Raw genomic sequence first — 19,304 nt, 5'->3', positions numbered from 1 at the left:
TCCGGTACGAAACTGCAGAAAAACCTGAGTGTCTCTGGATTAAGTTTAGAAGTGTGAGCAACAAGAGTGATGTAGTGGTGGGAGTCTGCTATAGACCACCGGACCAGGGGGATGAGGTGGATGAGGCTTTCTTCCGGCAGCTCGCGGAAGCTACTAGATCGCACGCCCTGGTTCTCATGCGTGACTTTAATTTTCCTGATATCTGCTGGGAGAGCAATACAGCGGTGCATAGACAATCCAGGAAGTTTTTGGAAAGCGTAGGGGACAATTTCCTGGTGCAAGTGCTAGAGGAGCCAACTAGGGAGGGAGCTTTTCTTGACCTGCTGCTCACAAACCGGGAAGAATTAGTAGGGGAAGCAAAAGTGGATGGGATTCTGGGAGGCAGTGACCAGAATTGGTTGAGTTGGTTGAGTTCAGGATCCTGACACAGGGAAGAAAGGTAAGCAGCAGGATACGGACCCTGGACTTCAGGACTTCAGGAAAGCAGACTTTGACTCCCTCAGGGAACGGATGGGTAGGATCCCCTGGGGGACTAACATGAAGGGGAAAAGAGTCCAGGAGAGCTGGCTGTATTTCAAGGAATCCCTGTTGAGGTTACAGGGACAAACCATCCCGATGTGTCGAAAGAATAGTAAATATGGCAGGCGACCAGCTTGGCTTAACGGTGAAATCCTAGCGGATCTTAAACATAAGAAAGAAGCTTACAAGAAGTGGAAGGTTGGACATATGACCAGGGAAGAGTATAAAAATATTGCTTGGGCATGTAGGAATGAAATCAGGAAGGCCAAATCACACCTGGAGCTGCAGCTAGCGAGAGATGTCAAGAGTAACAAGAAGGGTTTCTTCAGGTATGTTAGCAACAAGAAGAAAGCCAAGGAAAGTGTGGGCCCCTTAATGAATGAGGGAGGCAACCTAGTGACAGAGGATGTGGAAAAAGCTAATGTACTCAATGCTTTTTTTGCCTCTGTCTTCACTAAGAAGGTCAGCTCCCAGACTGCTGCGCTGGGCATCACAACATGGGGAATAGATGGCCAGCCCTCTGTGGAGAAAGAGGTGGTTAGGGACTATTTAGAAAAGCTGGACGTGCACAAGTCCATGGGGCCGGACGAGTTGCATCCGAGAGTGCTAAAGGAATTGGCGGCTGTGATTGAAGAGCCATTGGCCATTATCTTTGAAAACTCGTGGAGAACGGGGAAAGTCCCGGATGACTGGAAAAAGGCTAATGTAGTGCCAATCTTTAAAAAAGGGAAGAAGGAGGATCCTGGGAACTACAGGCCAGTCAGCCTCACCTCAGTTCCCGGAAAAATCATGGAGCAGGTCCTCAAAGAATCAATCCTGAAGCACTTAGAGGAGAGGAAAGTGATCAGGAACAGTCAGCATGGATTCATCAAGGGAAGGTCATGCCTGACTAATCTAATCGCCTTCTATGATGAGATTACTGGTTCTGTGGATGAAGGGAAAGCAGTGGATGTATTGTTTCTTGACTTTAGCAAAGCTTTTGACACGGTCTCCCATAGTATTCTTGTCAGCAAGTTAAAGAAGTATGGGCTGGATGAAGGCACTATAAGGTGGGTAGAAAGTTGGCTAGATTGTCGGGCTCAACGGGTAGTGATCAATGGCTCCATGTCTAGTTGGTAGCCAGTGTCAAGTGGAGTGCCCCAGGGGTCGGTCCTGGGTCCGGTTTTGTTCAATATCTTCATAAATGATCTGGAGGATGGTGTGGATTGCACTCTCAGCAAATTTGCAGATGATACTAAACTGGGAGGAGTGGTAGATACATTGGAGGGCAGGGATAGGATACAGAGGGACCTAGACAAATTGGAGGATTGGGCCAAAAGAAATCTGATGAGGTTCAATAAGGATAAGTGCAGGGTCCTGCACTTAGGACGGAAGAACCCAATGCACAGCAACAGACTAGGGACCGAATGGCTAGGCAGCAGTTCTGCGGAAAAGGACCTACGGGTGACAGTGGACGAGAAGCTGGATATGAGTCAGCAGTGTGCCCTTGTTGCCAAGAAGGCCAATGGCATTTTGGGATGTATAAGTAAGGGCATAGCGAGCAGATCGAGGGACGTGATCATCCCCCTCTATTCGACATTGGTGAGGCCTCATCTGGAGTACTGTGTCCAGTTTTGGGCCCCACACTACAAGAAGGATGTGGATAAATTGGAGAGAGTCCAGTGAAGGGCAACAAAAATGATTAGGGGTCTGGAACACATGACTTATGAGGAGAGGCTGAGGGAACTGGGATTGTTTAGTCTGCAGAAGAGAAGAATGAGGGGGGATTTGATAGTTGCTTTCAACTACCTGAGAGGTGGTTCCAAAGAGGATGGTTCTAGACTATTCTCAGTGGTAGAAGAGGACAGGACAAGGAGTAATGGTCTCAAGTTGCAGTGGGGGAGGTTTAGGTTGGATATTAGGAAAAACTTTTTCACTAGGAGAGTGGTGAAACACTGGAATGCATTGCCTAGGGAGGTGGTGGAATCTCCTTCCTTAGAAGTTTTTAAGGTCAGGCTTGACAAAGCCCTGGCTGGGATGATTTAATTGGGGATGGGTCCTGCTTTGAGCAGGGGATTGGACTAGATGACCTCCTGAGGTCCCTTCCAACCCCGATATTCTATGATTCTATGATAAGTGGTCTGGGGGCGGAGCAGGAGGCGGAGTGGGGCTGGAGCTGGGCTGGGGTGGAGAGGGAATAAGGGCAGAAGTGGTCTGGGGGCGGAGCAGGGGTCGGAGCGGGGCTGGGGCTGGGGCTGGAGCTGGAGCTGGGTTGGGGGCAGAGAGGGAATAAGGGCAGAACTGGGCAGGGGATGGAGTGGAAGTGAGGCTGGATGGCACTCCCTCCCCGTGGGGGCTGGCCTGAGCCCCGCACTGTGCCTCCCTAAATGTTCCTCTGGGTGTGCCCCACAGTTTGGGGACCACTGGTTTAGACATGACATAAACCGTGCATCTTGGCAGGGGGTTAGACTAGATGACTCTTGTGGTCTGTTCTAACCACATGATTCAGTGAGAGAGCTGTATGGCTTCTATAGGATGACATAGGGTGCTTTGTGATGGAGACTTGGTTCTTTTTGTCAAGTTTGCTGCACTCGTCAGCTGAGTGTTTGGTATAGCCGATTAGTGAAGTGGGCAAATACACTTTGCCTAGAGCTGGGTAGGGAAATGTTTTTTCTTCCTGAGAAAATGTTTTGATGGAAAAACAACTTTTCTTTAAAAGCTTTAAGGATTTTATCAAAAACTGAAAAAACCCAGATATTGTTGCTGCTGAAAACAAACACATTCAATGTAATTTTTTTTTATAAAACCCAAAAGAAATCAAAAGTGAGTTTCCTGTGAAAATTTCCATTTTTCATTAAAATATTTCATTGAAAAAACGTTTTGAATGAAAAATTTCAAACACTTCTTTGGAAAGCAATTGGGTGCCTTTTTTTATGTTTAAAAAGTCACAATTTATGCTAATGAGGATTTCACTGACAGAACTTGTTGCCTTCCCCCCCTTTTTTTTTTGTGCTTATGAAAAGGAGGGACAAACACTATCAGCAATAGCCAAGCAAAGGGCAGACATTCTAAGCTCCCCACCCTGCTGTGGCTTTTAGTGCTCTACCAATCTGACTTGCAGCAGCACAATCCTGAAAGACAGCTAACCAGCGACTGCCCGTTGTCAGATTGTGTTCTGTGTTGTGAACAGATGTCTGTGGGAAATAAACTGAAACCCCCAAACCTTGCTTTCACTTAGGCTATAGTGTAGACATAGCCTAAGTCTGTAAAACTTATGTCACGCAGGGGTGGGAATGTTCCACTCCCCTGAGTAACATAAGTTACACCGACATAAGCAATTGTGTGTACAGTGTTGTGTCGGCTGGAGAGCTTCTCCCACCGACATAGCTTATGCTGCTCATGGAGGCTGGTTTTGTATGCTGATGGGAGAACTCTTTGCCGTCAGCATAGAGCATCTTCATCGGACACTCTGCAGCGGTGCAGCCGGTACACTGCAGTGCTGTTCGTATAGACATGGCCTTAGAAACTTAAATCCAGATTTGAACCCAGGTCTACAAAATTAAAAGGATTGGTGTATCAACCCACCATACCACCTTGGTCTTGTGTGATCAGATTGGATTGCGTTTGCCCTGCACTTTATGCTGCATTTACACCAAGGACTACTTCAGTTTTTAGGAATGCTAATTCCTTGCTTCACAAACCCAAATATGCACTCAGGTCACCTAAAAAGGAGTGGGCCCTGAAACGAAAGCACACTTCTCTTGCTTCAAGGCATAACGTAATCCTTTCAGCAGTTTGGATTGCAGAGATTGTACTGGGCAGGCCAGGATGCCTCTCAGACATCTGCTTTTTGGTCTATTGAGTCAAGTCAATATCCTCAAAACTGTAATTTTCACTGTAATGATGGATTACACTTGTCACCGTTTATGGAATTTTGGCTTGGGTGTTTAATAAAAGGAAACAGATTCCAGTGCTTATTTCTGAAGTCCAAATAGATCTGAACTAAAGCTCAGCGTATGCAAGACAAACTACGCTTTAATTTTACAATTGTCTGATGGGACTTCGCGATTTATTTGTTGTTACTTCCTTAATGATGTTGCAGTCAGAGGCACTGTTTTGCTAAATGTTGTGTAAAAAGTAAATTGTAGCACAGCAGATGTTGGTATTTGGATGGATGTCGGTGCAATGGGGGGACAGCAACAGTCATCTCTGTCAGCTGTCTTCAGACTCCACAGGCCTGCTGTGTGGTTACTTTGGTGTGTAAAAACAGCTCATTTTGCAACTGGGAAGTTTGGCATTACATTTGGCACTGAGCCATTCTGCTGGGTTAACGCAAGTGTTTATCCAGCAATTTTCCTAAAATTGGTAACTCAGAAAAAATGTTTATTAAACTTCAGTAAAGAGGAAAAGGGAATTATACTGGCTCTGTTCTTTTAAAACAATCATACAATTGCAGTACTGCGAAGATTTTTTGGGGGGGGCAGCTGTTTTGTAACCAACCTTTTTATCAAATGCTTGTTATAATTTCCCAATTTTACCTTCAAGAGTAAGCATGCCCATCAAGGAACTAAGTGCAAACTGTAAAATAGTAACTCTCTTTCTAGTTAGTCTGTTTCTTGTTAAAAATAAGTGCGAAGAATTAAAAATGCAGGAATTTGTTTACCCATCCTCTTCGTAGGAATTCCAGCTGAAGTATGGAATTTGAGCCTTGATCTGCAGAGCAGCTGATTTTGTGTGATAAACTACTATAGATTTTACCTTTTTAGGCTTTCTGCAAGAGTCCCGTGCAGGCTTTCAAAAATTCCCTTTTCATACGACTCTTGTCAATATTAGATTCACTTCTTCATGGAAATCACATTCTGGGGAGTAATTTTAATAAGGAAAAGAAAGGGAGGTGAATTTATAAGATATGCTACTTTAATCAAATTTTACACCTTAACCTGAGAGTTTTAAAACCCTTGATCTGAAGTTAGTGGGAAACTTGCTTATAATATTGGAGACATTTATTTTGGATTCATAATAGTTCCAGCCATTAGTGCTACTGTAGTTAGAGGATTCAATGCCTGTCATTCTTTTGGGGGAGGACATCCATTTCTTCATAGAAAGGGAAAGGTGGCTAAACTCGGATGCTCACGTACTAAAGTAAGGGGTGGAGGATGAAAAGTGTGAGACTGCGGAGTTTCTCGGATGTTGTTGTTGTTTACAGAGCACTCATAAAGTGTGCTAGGTACTTAGTAAAGTGTTTCACTGAAATATCATTTTGTTGCCAAAAATTATTTCAGTGGTTTAATTTTTGTTTTTTAAAGGAGAGACTGAAAAGGTTTTTTTTCTCTGCCTTCTTCTGTGCCAATTATGTCTTAATTTTGAAAAATACAGTTTTGCAAGAAGGTAGCCCTTTAAAAAACCACAAACAAATACTCCCCCCCCATCAAAACAATCCTTCTTACTATCCTTAGGATGAAATGAACAGTGGAGATTTGCTGTTGAACATATATTCACTTGTCCTTAGGTTTGATAGTGACCATGCAAATTAAAACTTGGCTTGTACAATATTTACTTTTGCGGAGGGACTAAAATCTTAGTTTAATTATAGGAATAATCCAGATTTATAATGTCACTAAACAAAAGGACAGGCCGAGGCTTCCATAGCAGAGCTGATCTTTTGTGAGTTTCCACTACAGAAACTGGCAGCCCTTCTGCTGGGCTACAAAGTCGTAGGTGAGAACAGAAGTGAGTAGCTCTCAGACTCCATCCATAGTCTTTGCATTGGAACCCAGTTGACATTTGTTTTTTCATAGACATAGTCAGGCTATTTAAATTGCCTCAATCCAAACTGGCAGCTTTCAGAGATAGGAAAGAAACCCTGGATGTGGAGCAGTGCTAAGCCCACTTTTAAAAACAAAACAAAGCCTTCCAGCCAATCCGTCGCCCCGACCCCACTGTGTGCTCTGGTGACCCATGGTGGTCCTGAGTGTGGGATTTTGAGACTTAGGGTATACTGCAGAAGAGTCAGCATCCTAGACTGGCAGAGACCCCACCGGTCTAATAGCATGGCCATCTACCCCACCCCTATCCTGTCATTTTATCAGCAGCATCCTCTCTGGGGCAGCTGATTCCAGTCGGAGTCACAGTAGCCGGAACATCTTGGCTGATCTCTGCCAGACCTTGCTTCTCCCCTCCCCCACCTAACTTGCTGGCAGAAGCAGGATCGTCAGGGTGGCCTCTCTTGGTTTGACCCCTGTGGCAGCAGCAAACCCCCTATAGCAGCTGCAGTGAGATGACAGTATCAGCTCAGGGAGTGCTGGGAGGAGGAGGGGGAAATTTGCCATGTGTCCAAAACGTACACTAAGCAAAGCAGGATTCGTGGGGTTTTTTTGTGCACCTTCTTGTGCAAAAACTCCCTGAGGCAGGACTGCCTTCCCAGATGCCCTTCTGCAGGAGCGTTACCCCAGATGACCTTCAGCAGGAAAGGTTCACATAAGCTTTATTTACGGCTTCCTGGTTCTCTCATGTTTAAAGCACAGGTATCTGACTTAGCTAGAGAGCCATTTTCATGTTCATAGCAGAATGTGCAGTTATTAGGGTAAATATATCCTGACTAGGCAAGTGATTTTTGTCATGTTAAATGTTGGGGGGAAAAACCAACGCTGGTCTGCCCTGGGGGCTCCCTGGATACATGCTGGGGGTAGAAGACGTGCGTGTGTGATGGGGAGGAGAATCACGTGCATGTGCCACATTGCACTTGAGATATCAGGTGCTCTGGAAGGTGGCGCTTATGCAGCTGACCCCGACCTCTGTACATCCTTATGGTGGAGGAAGTGCTATTTTGGACGCCCTACTAGATTTTGGGGGGTGGGCTGTGTGTGTGGAGAGTGAGGGAGCTTGTCCTTTGTTTGTTTGTGTCCCCTGGGAATGGGGGGAATTTTAGAGGGTGGAACCACTGAATTTCTCTCCTCCCCCTGCCTATCCTCATTACTGTAGGATTGCTCTAATTGCAAAGCCTGTGATCTTATTTTAAATAAGAAATGTCCTGTCTCTCCTCTGCCTTCACCCTTGAGTTTTTGCTTTTGCATCTTCAGCTGAAAATCCTGACTGTCCCTGGAATTGGATAGGCACCTTAGCTGGTTGCTTTATTTAACCAAAAGTATCTTTAACATTCTAAGCTGTTAGTGCAATATGAACATTAATAAATACTGTATTGGTGTAGAGTCAGTTGTTCAATCCACTGAATTAGTTATATTTCACATCCTGTTGTTTTAGTAAGCAGTATATTTGCATGGGAGTGAACGGGTTGTTTGCTCAGCTGGGACTTTGAGCAGTTAGGGATGAAGCTGATGCTCCATTAGAATGGAGATTAGGTGTGCTAAAAATGCAGTAATGTTTCCTATTGAGTATTAGAGATTTTTTTCCCCCAAGACTGAGTTAAATCCTGGCCCCTCTGAAGTCAATCAGAGTTTTGCTGTTGACTTCAGTGGAGCCAGGATTATGAAGAGTGGCTGATGGAAGATCTCTGCTTTGTGGTAGAATCCTGGGGCTGTAGTGGTACATAGCTGCCCTATGCTACCCTGATAACATGCCTCATCCGAGCCCAGAGAAGCCACCCCAGAGGTTTCTCCACATCCATTCAGTCAGTAGTTTCTGTGCTGAAACTGACAAAAGGACACTGATTGCTGGTGGTTGTGGTGGTGGTGATTTAAAAAAAAGAAAAAAAAAAGAATGAATTCCAGTGAAACTGTCTGTAGGCAGCTATGATATGTTCCATCACATTAGTGTAGATAATCTGGTTTCTGGCACATATGCTCAGCTGCACTGAGTTTACACTTGGCACGACTGAGGAGAGTAAGATTGGGGATGGCTGTAAGTCACCTTTTCTGCTTCCCTGATCCTGGGCAGGCCGACTCCAAATCCTCCATAGGAGGAATCCTCAGCTCCCCATTTAGGGCCACTTTGCACTGATACGCCTGGGGCCAGGGCTCGGATGGCATATCAGTTTGCACTGATAATGCATTAACCAACTGGTGTGTATTTTTACTTCTCATAACTCCTCTGAAACAAACAGGGCATTCCTACTATTTATCTTACATGGGGCTTTCCTCACTGAGCATCAGGGCAGTGACTCAATCTAAGTTAGAAAGAGAGCTATTGTTCTTATCTGTACAATACCAAATCTGAAAGCGGGGAGGGATGCCCTGATAATAACAGGCATTAAAATTTTTTTTGCTGACAATTGCTTGAAATTTTCCCTTGGCAGCCATTTAAATAGTCAAGTTAATGAGACAGTCAGGACTATCTTGGTCTCACCATCCACTTCCAGAGGTTTTATAAACTTACAAGTGAGTGTGTTGGATTGGGGAGGGGAGAACAGAGTTGGCCTTGTCTATGGAAAAGGCCATCCTTTTTCTCATGTGACTTCTTACAGACTAGGTATTGCATCTGTATAGCACTGACCTGTTTTTGTAACTTGGTTTTTTTGCATGTATGTGTAGAGTGTTTGGAATACACCCAGGACTTCCGGAGTCTATCTTGAATGTGTCCATTCTGTTGCTTGTAAATTAGTTAGAACTTTTTCATTGACTTTGAAAAACAAAACAAAAAGTAACTTTCTGAGGTACATCTGTATTGTTCAAGACAACTTGGAGCTAGGGTTCGATCTTTCCATTCTCATGGTGAATATTTCCATTCTCATGCAAAACTCCAGTAATTGAATGACACAGTGAATCAGTGGCAGAACCAGGATTAGAACCCAGAACCCAAAGGATAGCAGGATTGAGTCTTTATTCTCAACTCCCTCTAATTTACTGAGTGGAATAAACCCATTTATCTTCATTATCAAGTGGATTATTGGGCAGGTGTGCTGAATGCAACCATTTCATTCTATTCCAAAATGGCAGGTTTCTAAAATTTATTCATATGCATGCTTCAGTGAAACTATTGTTCCCTAAAGGTATTGGTAACCCCTTTTGTTCTTCTGAAGTCCTTTCTTTTTTTTTCCTGTTTCTTTTCACTTTCTCCAAAGTCTCTGTTGAGTTTTAGTGAAGCCAGGATGTAGTGGTGTGAGCCAAGAAATCATGAGCCCTCATTCTACCTGTGACACACTCTCAGTCTTTCTCTTTCTGGCCTTAATTTAATTACTTCACCTCTCTGTCTCTTTTCCCCACCTGTAATTTTGGGATGCTAATATTTAATTTTCCTCACAGTGGTTTTGAGGATTAATGTTTGCAAAGTGCATAAGAGTTTAAATGCACCATAAAAGTCTAATTTGTATATATTGGATTCTACTAACTTTTATATGAAAAGAGGAATCAATTTTTATTTCATTTAATAGAGCTTGTCCTAAATGTCTTCAACGCACAGTATATATAAACTGTGTGTGGAATTAAAACTTGCATTATGCCTTTTGATTCACTTTTTGTTTTTCATACATTGCGAGGGATGCTTCTTTGGTTTGTATTTGCTTTTCTTTTTGCATTCTACCTGTCCCCACTCCCAGATCTCTGAATCTTTCAACAGAATTTCACTGAAGAACAATACTAGATATGGTATATTATTTAAATAAACTCAAAGTTCAAATAAGTGCAACACTCATGTTAAGAATAATGCTGCTTGCAATTTATTCCAGGAATTATAGAAACTTATGCCTGGTCTAAACTACAAAGTTAGGTCCATGTAAGCTGACCTGTGTTGACCTAGTTGCGCATGTGTCTACACTTAAATTTGTCTCCCGTCCGATTGTAAGCACCCTTTTCCATTGACACAGTAACACCTTCTTCCCAAGCAGCACTGAGCCGTGGTCAATGTACTGAGGCCAATACAATGCAAGTGTAAACACTGTGTTACTTGTGTCGACCCTAACAGTCTGCTAGCAGCTGTCCCACAATGCCTGACACTGACCACTCTGGTCACAGTTGTGAACGCCACTGACCAGGGGTCACGCAGAGTGGAAGGTCCCTTTGCCCCACCTTTCAAGCCCCACAAATTTTTGAAATGCCTTTTCCTGATTGTCCAGCTTGGCAAGCACACCTAGCAGCTCTCCATTGTGTGCAACTGCTCAGTGACCAGGCCAGCTACACGCTCCAGACATTCTCTCCTGCCTGGAGTAAACAGATGATATTGGATCTCCTGGGCCTGTGGGGAGAGGAGGTGTTACAGGTACAGCTATGGACCAGATGTAGAAACATTGACACGTACGAGCATATTGCACAGGGGATGCAGGAGAAGAGTATGATGGACCAGAAGCAGTGTTGCATGAAAGTGTAGGAACTGTGTCAGACATATCAGAAGGCCAGGGAGGCCAACAGTCAATCTGGTGCCAAGTTGCAGACATGCCACTTTTACAAGGAGCTGCATGCCATACTTAGCGGAGGCCCAACCACCATCCCGCAGGCCAACATCAATACCTCCGAGGATCCCGAGTCACAAGCCCTTGGCATGAACAGCAAGGCGGAGATGGAGAAGGAAGAAGAGCAGGATGAGGGATACGTAACCAGAGGATCCAGCTGTGTTGCAAGCTGGGACCTGTGTGAGACTCCACCACAGTTCAGTCGGTCGTGCCAGTTAAGCATAGGCAAGCCTGGTACAGGAGAAGGAACCTTGGGTATGTGTGTAATTGCTTTTCCCATTACAATGATGTGCTGGTGGTACCCCCAACTTAGCAGGACACAACAATCGACTTTTAATTTATTTACTTGTACTAGAAGAGGTAGCGGTGCAACAATGAGAGGTAACGTTACCTGTTTGTCATTCCCCTACAGAGTTTGGCAGTCGGGGCCATGCAGCACAGTTTGTTTATGTACATGTTCCTTGAATCTTCCTGAGAGATTTGCATGGACGTGCTCTGAAGTCCTCTCCCAGAGGTTTCTAAGGATGGCAGCCTTTATTTCTTCTTCTGCAGTAGGACACTTTCCTACGCCAGTTGGCGATAACTTCAGCAGGCTCCGTCACAGTAAACAGGCTAGCAGCATACGGGCCTGGGCAGCTTTGGGAGGCCAGTTGCAGCTGTGGTCTCTCTGCCTCTGTTACCCTCAGAAGTGAGATATCTGCTAAAATCACCACTGTGTGTGGAAAATGGTGCCAGTAGTCAGTGCCATTGCCCTGCACTCATGGTTTCATGCACCTGAGCAATTTCCTCTCCATTCCCCTCACCCCGGTGGGCCGTACTCACCATTGCTTGTGCTGTGAGTGGTGCCATGCACAAGCAATCCGAAGACCAACTGTCAATAAGCATGTCTTGTTTAACACTTCAGGGGAGCAAGGAAAGGGAGTTCTGAATCTTAACTTTCACTTTCTGTTGTGACTGTACTGACATTGTGTGTGTTATCTGTAGCTGCTGTTGTTGTGGCCTTGAAGGGTTTCCCCTCCACATCCACGGAATATGTGAGCAAGATAAGGAGAAGAAAGAGGAGGATGACGTGTTCAATGAGATCCTGCAAGCCAGTGCTGCATCAGACCGTGTGCAAAGGGCCTGGAGGGTGAATATTGCAGACAGCCTGGAGAAGGAAAGAGCAGGCAGGAGAAAAAGGCCTGGGAGTCCCAACAGGAAAAGGAGAGGGATGTGTGTCGGGAAACAATGAGGCTTCTCTGGCAGCAAACACAGATGCTGTAGACTTTTGTGGACCTACAGGTTCAACAAGTCCAGACTTGCCTGCCTTTGCAGTCCATGGAGATCTCCACTGCAGCACCTCCCTACACCGCCCCTCAGCATTGCACATGACATCAGGGTCGGATCCCTCCCCCAGGGTCGGATCCCTCCTGGGAGACAGTAAGGACAACCACAGCTTTACATACACTGACCTGTGAAAGCCACGGTTGCTGTATGTGTAGCTAAAATGGGCATGAATAGTCTCTCCCCTTGTTAAGTTCAGTTCCATTAATTTATTAAGTTTTTAATGTATTTGCTTTTTAAATTTTACAGATTTTTCTTTGCACTAATTTTGTTATTGAATAAAATTCTATTTGGAAAATAATTCATCTTCATTAGTTCACAACATATGTTGCAGAGTGCCGAGCAGATCAGAAAGCACCCACATACTTGCTGTTGTGCTGTATGACACAACTCATAGGATCAGTGACAAACACAGTATAATAATAAAAAATGTACAGTATGCACCACAGAATCAACAGGTGCATTTGCAGTGTTATATTCTTAGATGTAGAATTCCCAAGAGGCCCCAAAACAGCAGGGCCAGGTAGAGCACATTACACCAGGAGGTATTACTGTGGCTCGCTGTAAGTGGTATTTAAAAGCCTCACTGAACCATATAGCTCCACAGTGAGCTCTTCTAATAGCCCTTGTGTCTGGCTGTTCAAACACAGCAGACACCGCTTCACCTCCACTCCAGTGGCAACTTCCCCCGCTTTGCTTTACAGCTATTATGCAGGAAGCAGCAAGCAGCTATAACCACTGGAATGTTTTCTTCACTGAGATCCAGTCACGTGAGTGAACAACACCAGCGTCCCCTCAGTCAACCAAAAGCACATTCAGCTGTTATTCTGCATCTTCTGAGCTGGTAGTTGAATCTTTCTTTGGTGCTGTCGAGGTGGCAAGTGTACAGTTCATGAATCAGGGGAGCAAAGAGTATGCTCAGTGCCTGAGGATCACTGTTGGCATTTCAGCATTTCCATTATTCAGGAAAGAAAGTCCCTGCTTGCAACTTTTTGAACAGTCATGTGTTCTTAAAGATGGTAGTGTTACTCACCTTCCCTGACCAGCTAACACTAATGTCAGTGAAGCGTCCCCAGTGATCCTTGAATGCTTGCGTAACGACAAAAAAGTAGCCCTTTCTGTTGCTGTACTCTGTGGCAAGGTGGTCTGGTGCCAAAATAGGGATGTGTGTGCGATCCGTTGCTCCACCTCAATTCAGGAACCCCATTGCTTCAAATCCATCCACTATGTCTGCACATTGCTGAGAGTCACAATCCTGCATAGCAGGAGGTGATTAATGGTCCTGCACACTTGCATGACAACGGGCCCCACAGTGGATTTTCCAACTCCAAAATGATTTCCCGCTGACCAGTAGCAATCCAGCATTGCAAGTTTCCACAGTGTCATTGCAACTTGCTTCTCCACTGTAAGTGCAGCTCTCATTTTGGTGTCCCTGTGCTGGAGGGCTGGGGCAAGCTCAGCACACACATCCGGGAATGTGGCCTTGAAAGTTCTGCAGCCACTGCTCATCGTCCCAGGCCTGCATTATGATGTGAACCCACCAGTCAGTGCTTGTTTCTCGGGCCCAGAAGCACCACTGTCTGCAGCTGCTCCGTGAATGCCACTAGCAGTCTTGAATTGGTTCTCACTATGTCTCACAGCCATCTGTCCTCCAAGAAATCCTTATGTTCTCTGTTGATTCGTTTGTCATTGCAGCTCTGAAAATACTGGAGGATTGTGTGTCCTGTGTTTGCTATACTTATTGCAGTAGTGTAGCGCTCTGCAGGCTCAGTGCTTCTGTCCGAGATGGTGGACAGTGAGGAGGGCCATGCAAGTTCATGGGATTTTTTTAAAAAAATCATGAAAATTATGGGATATAACTGACATTATGAGACGGAGCCAGTTGGGTGCTGGGAAGTTGATCCATTGCTCCCAGTCACCCCTGTGTGACTTGTCTCTGCCCCATCATGCATTGCTAAAACTTCTCAAACGAGTGTGTGCTGTATGGTAGTGAGATGCACACTGGGTTACCTACTCATGCTGCACCACACCCTGTGAGTTGACACAAGCGCTCCTGGTGAGTACATGCAGCATAGACTCAAGGAACCAAGTATGCACATGTACAAGCCATATACTAACTGCGGCAGCTTTATGTCGAGGTAACTTGTGGCAGCAAAAGTTTGCAGTGTAGGCATGGTGTGTGTCCATCTTCATGGCTACCCAAGGCCTTTAGACTTTGTTTAGACAAGTCCATGGGTGTCCAAAAATGTCAGCAAAGTTTATTTATTTTACTAGTGCTCATTATGCTGTTTGGGGATTATGTCACACCCGTCACAAACAATTGGTTATGTTTATATGTATTTGGGGCCTGATTTAGAGAAGTGCTGATCACCCACAAATCCAGCTGAAGTCATGGTGAAGTTGTAGGTGCGCAACTCTTCTGAAAAATCAAGAGGCTTTTCAAATGTCAGTGGGGCTTGTTTGCTTAAGTGCTTTTGGACATGTCCCCCTTAAAGTCTAACTAAAACACTGGGAAAAAACGGTTCAAAATACATTTAATTCAGTTTGATGCCTCTGGCCTTTGTTCTGTTGTTAAAATACATAAAGGCACTTGTCAAAAACAAAGTAATACACTATGGCACGTCTTACTTGCATGTTTTCATTTTTAAAATGCTGTAATTGCTGATCATATTGTGTTATGGAAAAGTTTTAAAATTACATTGCATGGCTTCTAATAGCTTTTCTTTTTAGCCCTTTTACTTCCACCATGGCGTAATGGAGACAAAGTTCACTCTGATTGTTTTTACCATACTTTAAGAGCTCAGTGTATCCTTCCTTATAATTTATGTAGCTATCCTTAAAATTGCAGTGTTTAATGAAACCTCATTTGCATCTTTTCTCACTAGAGACAGCTGTAGGTTAGGACTAGCCTGAGTAAGCTGTGCCAAAGGTAGGAGTAAGGAGTTTTGTATGCTGATTAATTCTCTTGGACTCCTTTGGGAATATCTGGCACTGCTTAAATTGATTACTGTAAGCAAGATGGCAACATTTTTGACCTTCTAAACAAAACGCTGCAAAAAAACCCCACAAAAAAACAAACCAAAAAAACCCAACCCTGTGTTTCAAATATACTATGAAGTAAAACTGAAATGCTGTGGTATAGAATATAGATATTCTGATACAGATCAGGGTGTTGCTTGTTGGATGATGCCTAGTTTTGAACTTGGGTGTTCTTAAAACTTTAAGTATATATAAAATGTAAATCAGTCACCGTCCACCTTTTATGTGAAAATGGTGCCTGAATAAGTCATCATCAATGTCTGTTTCCCCATGTTCTTTATTTTGATGTCTCATAGGTGTCCAGTGTGCACACAAGTTAGCTTTATGATTTAGAGCATCTTTTGGTCCCCTAATTAATGTTTGTATTTACACTGTCCATATATTTAAAGACCAACATAGCTTCTAAAGCAATCTCGGTGTCTTTGTTTTGCTAGTTCCTCCAAATAATTTGTCGTATTGTTTTGTAGCTGTGGCCCTATGTGAGAGATGTGGTGTTGGTTTTTTTTAAAAAATAATCTACAGATGTGTGAAACCAGATGAACATAAGTTGCTGTTTGGTTGTTTTTAATGGGCTTCTACTTGAGTACAGTGTGAAGATTTTTTTAAGTGCTGCTCTGAACATGAGACCATTTAATCAGTCCCCTTTGCCCCTCCTCCAGCTTCCCTCCCCCCTCTTCAAATTCCCTGAAGATATGATAATTAAGCAGGTGCCATATATTGTAGCTTTGTGTGACCGTGAGAAACAGTAGTAGTTTTAGGATAATCAGAGCCACACTAGAGGCAGAGGCATTTCTTCTTAACCTGTTGGCAATAATGTCAATCATTGTCATGCAGGCTGCTGTAGGGCCTTAAATGTAATGTACTACTATCCAGCTGCACGGAAAATGAGTAAGAATAAAGCAGTGAGCAGATTTGCCTTGCACTGAATTAGCTTGTTGTGACAGTGGACTGCCATATATGGTCAGTGAAAGGAAAAAGAGCTGGGATAAGCTGTGGAGCGCCAGTCTGGTGCAGACAGTCTGCTGACTCAGGCTTGACCTCCCTATTGGGGAGCACCCTTGACTGCAGTCTGAGCTGGCTCATTGAGATTCAGGGCACAGCCAAAGTGTCCGCAGCTGTATGCTGGAGGCAAAGGCTGAGAACACATCCAGAGTGTGACCCAAAAATAATCAAAGCACTGGCCCCCTTCTGTACTCCTGTGAATAGGCAGACAAACCAGAGGTCCTCGCCTCTTAGTGAGCATATTGGGAAAGACATTAGCATACATTTTATTTTTTTCCCAAGCTCCCTAAACCCAAATACTGTTTTGACAGTTAGTTCAGGGGGAGAAAAAGGAGGCATATCAACTGAGGGAAACAAATTAGAAATCAAAAAAGTTACAACACATATTTTGTTTGGCATAACTGACTTCTCTAATTTATAAGCATCAAATGTACATGTGATGTGAAACTAATTCCCTGTCTGAAAACTGCTTGCTTCTATTTAAAAAAAACAAAAAAACAAAAAAACCCACCACCACAAGGAGGGTTGTCAAACCCTTTCCAACAAAAGAATCTGTCTTGGTTTTAATAAAGTTGATTTTAAAGTGAATGGACATAATTTGCTTGAACAGCAGACACTAGTTGTGAATTCACATCCCGTTTTTCAGTCACACCAGTGCACATGAGATGGCATGTTTTAAAAACTTCACATCTTTAAGGAAGCTGGCATCTGTTTTGCTGAAGCCTTATTGGGCAGACAGGATGCAGACCACTCTTTGCTTCCACTGAAGTTTTATAAATGAGTCATTCTGTTTCTTTGACTGGCGAAACATTAGTACTGCATTTGGCATAACATTCATGTTGCACTCAGATAGTAATGTGTGCAATCAAGGAGTGCATTATAATTTTCTCTGTATGTAATATTTAGTGTGTTCGTTTTGTCCATTAATAAAGGTGCTTTTTGATGCTCAGAGCAGAATAAATAATACATTATTTGTCCATAGTTTCCTGATAGTCACTCTAGTACATTTAATATAATTGTGGGCTTGTTTTTCCCCCAAAGCTTCTAAGCAGGTTCTAGTTAGCTTGGGGCATTAAAAAGTTAACGGTCAAACCTGTACTTTTTGTAAACTTGTTCGATTCTTGCTTTATTAATCAAATTCTTTTTTAAAAAATCCTCTGTGTATGCATGAGTTTAGATAAAATATTTTAAGCAAAGACTGCTTAAATACAGTCTGTTATGAATTAGAGGGTGTGGTGTTGGCTTTGAATGAGTTTGATGCAGCAACAAGCATGCAGCAGTTGGTAAATAAAGATGGATTTTCTTTTGTTCTGCTGGTGCTTGCTGCTCATTATTCTCCACTTACCCTGTAAGCTTCCCAGGGAGTGGCAGCTGTTTCTGATGTTAGACAGTTTATCAGTGGTAGACAGCTCCAGATTCAGTAAGACACTGTTGTGGGGAGGAGAGGAAAAAAAATAACCCTGCATTATTGTAAATTCTCTGTAGAATTAACTTTTCATGAACCAAAAGAGTTTCATGTTTAACTTTTGAAATATTAAAGTGCAAGTATGTTTTGCAGTACGTCTTGTAATGAAAAGTGGTTTTGGCATGAGACAGGTTTACCAAAGTGTATATTAAGGATTTTAATGTGCTATGTGTGCGGGGGGCAGAGACAAGGCAACAAAATGAAACCGGTCTAACAATCTTTGTGTATATTTACAGAAATGTATAGTTTTGGAATTTTTGCAGTTCAAAAATTGCTTTGGGTAAATAGAATGGTGTATAAAGATTTTACATATTTTTTTTAAGCTAGCAAGTTGTAGATGAGTTTATTCAAATCCAGATTTTATATGTAGGATTTATAAAATATACTTTTGCTTTTCTCTCTTTGCACTGTTAGCATTCTGTTACTGAAAACAAAGATGACTGCCAAGGCATTACACAAGCAATGAATCACAGAGGAAAAAATGTTTTGCTTTGTAAATTGTTCAGTTTTCTATGGTGCTTCATTGCTATTTTTTACTGTTACCTAATAAAGCTGCAGTTTTACTTTTCTTATTCACACACACTTTTGCATTATCCTGCATCTCTTGCACTTTGAATTTTTTATGTATTGAAACTGTTGGATGTGCAGCAACATGACTAATATAAGCCACTTCAGATATCTTTTTACTTACAATTGTCTTAAAGAAATAAAATCAGAACATAAAACCTTTTTTAAAAACGATGTTTTAACTCACCCTTCAAATATGCCAATGTCCAACACTCCAAACACGAGTGGAAGGAAAGGCTGTTGGTTTGTTTTTTAAATCAGCTTTGTCCGGGCATTTTGACATTGCTGTATCTTGTCTGTTTTAACAAAAATCGTAGAGTTCTGTCTTTAGATATTCAAATATCCTATTGTAATTAGTTTGTATTCTAATAAACAGGCAAAATTACACACACAGTTTTAAAAAAAGCAAAACTTCACCTCATTTCATACATTTCTATTGCTTTACTGAGTGATTATTTTTAAAGTTCCAACTCCTTTACATATATCCTTTACATACTGTTCTATACTTAAGAATGGTTTCTAAAGGGGGATAAAATATGACAGCTGTCACAGGTAAAGTAGGTTTATATTTTTTAGCAGTTACAATTGCCGATCATAGAAATTTAAACTTGTTTATCAAGAACAGAAATTTCATAAATGTATTCATGATTTTTATCGACAAATTTGTGTTCCAGCGCTTCCGTAGATGGATCATCAGACTTCCTACGGTTTTATTAATCTATAGATTAAGTGTATATTCAAGCTTCTCTAATCATTTTCACCTGTAACCACGGATAAGTCAATTTCATGCTCATTCGTTACATTTCTGGTTTATCCTGTCACTTCAGAGCATGTTATGTAATGGCACATATGCTATAGTTACTGCAATGTGCTTCATAATGCTGCAGGTCATCAAGACATCTTGTTTTTGTACTTATTATTATTTACTGATTGGTTGTAATCCTTGATACTGGTAATAAAAATAAACAAACAAACAAACAAAAACCAAAAGACTCAACAATTTATTAAGCTCCAGACATAGACCAAGCATAAAATTTAAGAAAATTTAGAAATTTACTACTAGTCTGCAAA

At 42.7% G+C, this 19,304-nt stretch overlaps 1 protein-coding gene and 1 long non-coding RNA gene across 6 annotated transcripts in view; one reads left to right on the top strand and one right to left on the bottom strand.

The window, feature by feature from the left end:
• LOC140913430 (uncharacterized) overlaps nt 1–18,526 on the bottom strand; it is a 38,611-nt gene extending 20,085 nt beyond the window's left edge. The window contains exons 1-3 of the long non-coding RNA XR_012159585.2: nt 18,421–18,526; nt 17,547–17,629; nt 5,257–5,357 (exon numbers count right to left, since the gene is read on the bottom strand). This is a non-coding gene — a long non-coding RNA (uncharacterized LOC140913430). The remainder of the gene's footprint in view (nt 1–5,256; nt 5,358–17,546; nt 17,630–18,420) is intronic.
• AKT1 (AKT serine/threonine kinase 1) overlaps nt 1–19,304 on the top strand; it is a 115,406-nt gene that overhangs the window by 31,348 nt on the left and 64,754 nt on the right. The gene's annotated exons all lie outside the window — the stretch shown is intronic.

The sequence above is a fragment of the Lepidochelys kempii genome, chromosome 6 (assembly GCF_965140285.1).
Source record: "Lepidochelys kempii isolate rLepKem1 chromosome 6, rLepKem1.hap1, whole genome shotgun sequence".
In the NCBI taxonomy this organism is placed as follows: domain Eukaryota; kingdom Metazoa; phylum Chordata; order Testudines; family Cheloniidae; genus Lepidochelys; species Lepidochelys kempii.
The sequence above is the reverse complement of the archived record's forward strand: the minus strand, read 5'-3'. Positions and strand labels throughout refer to the sequence as shown.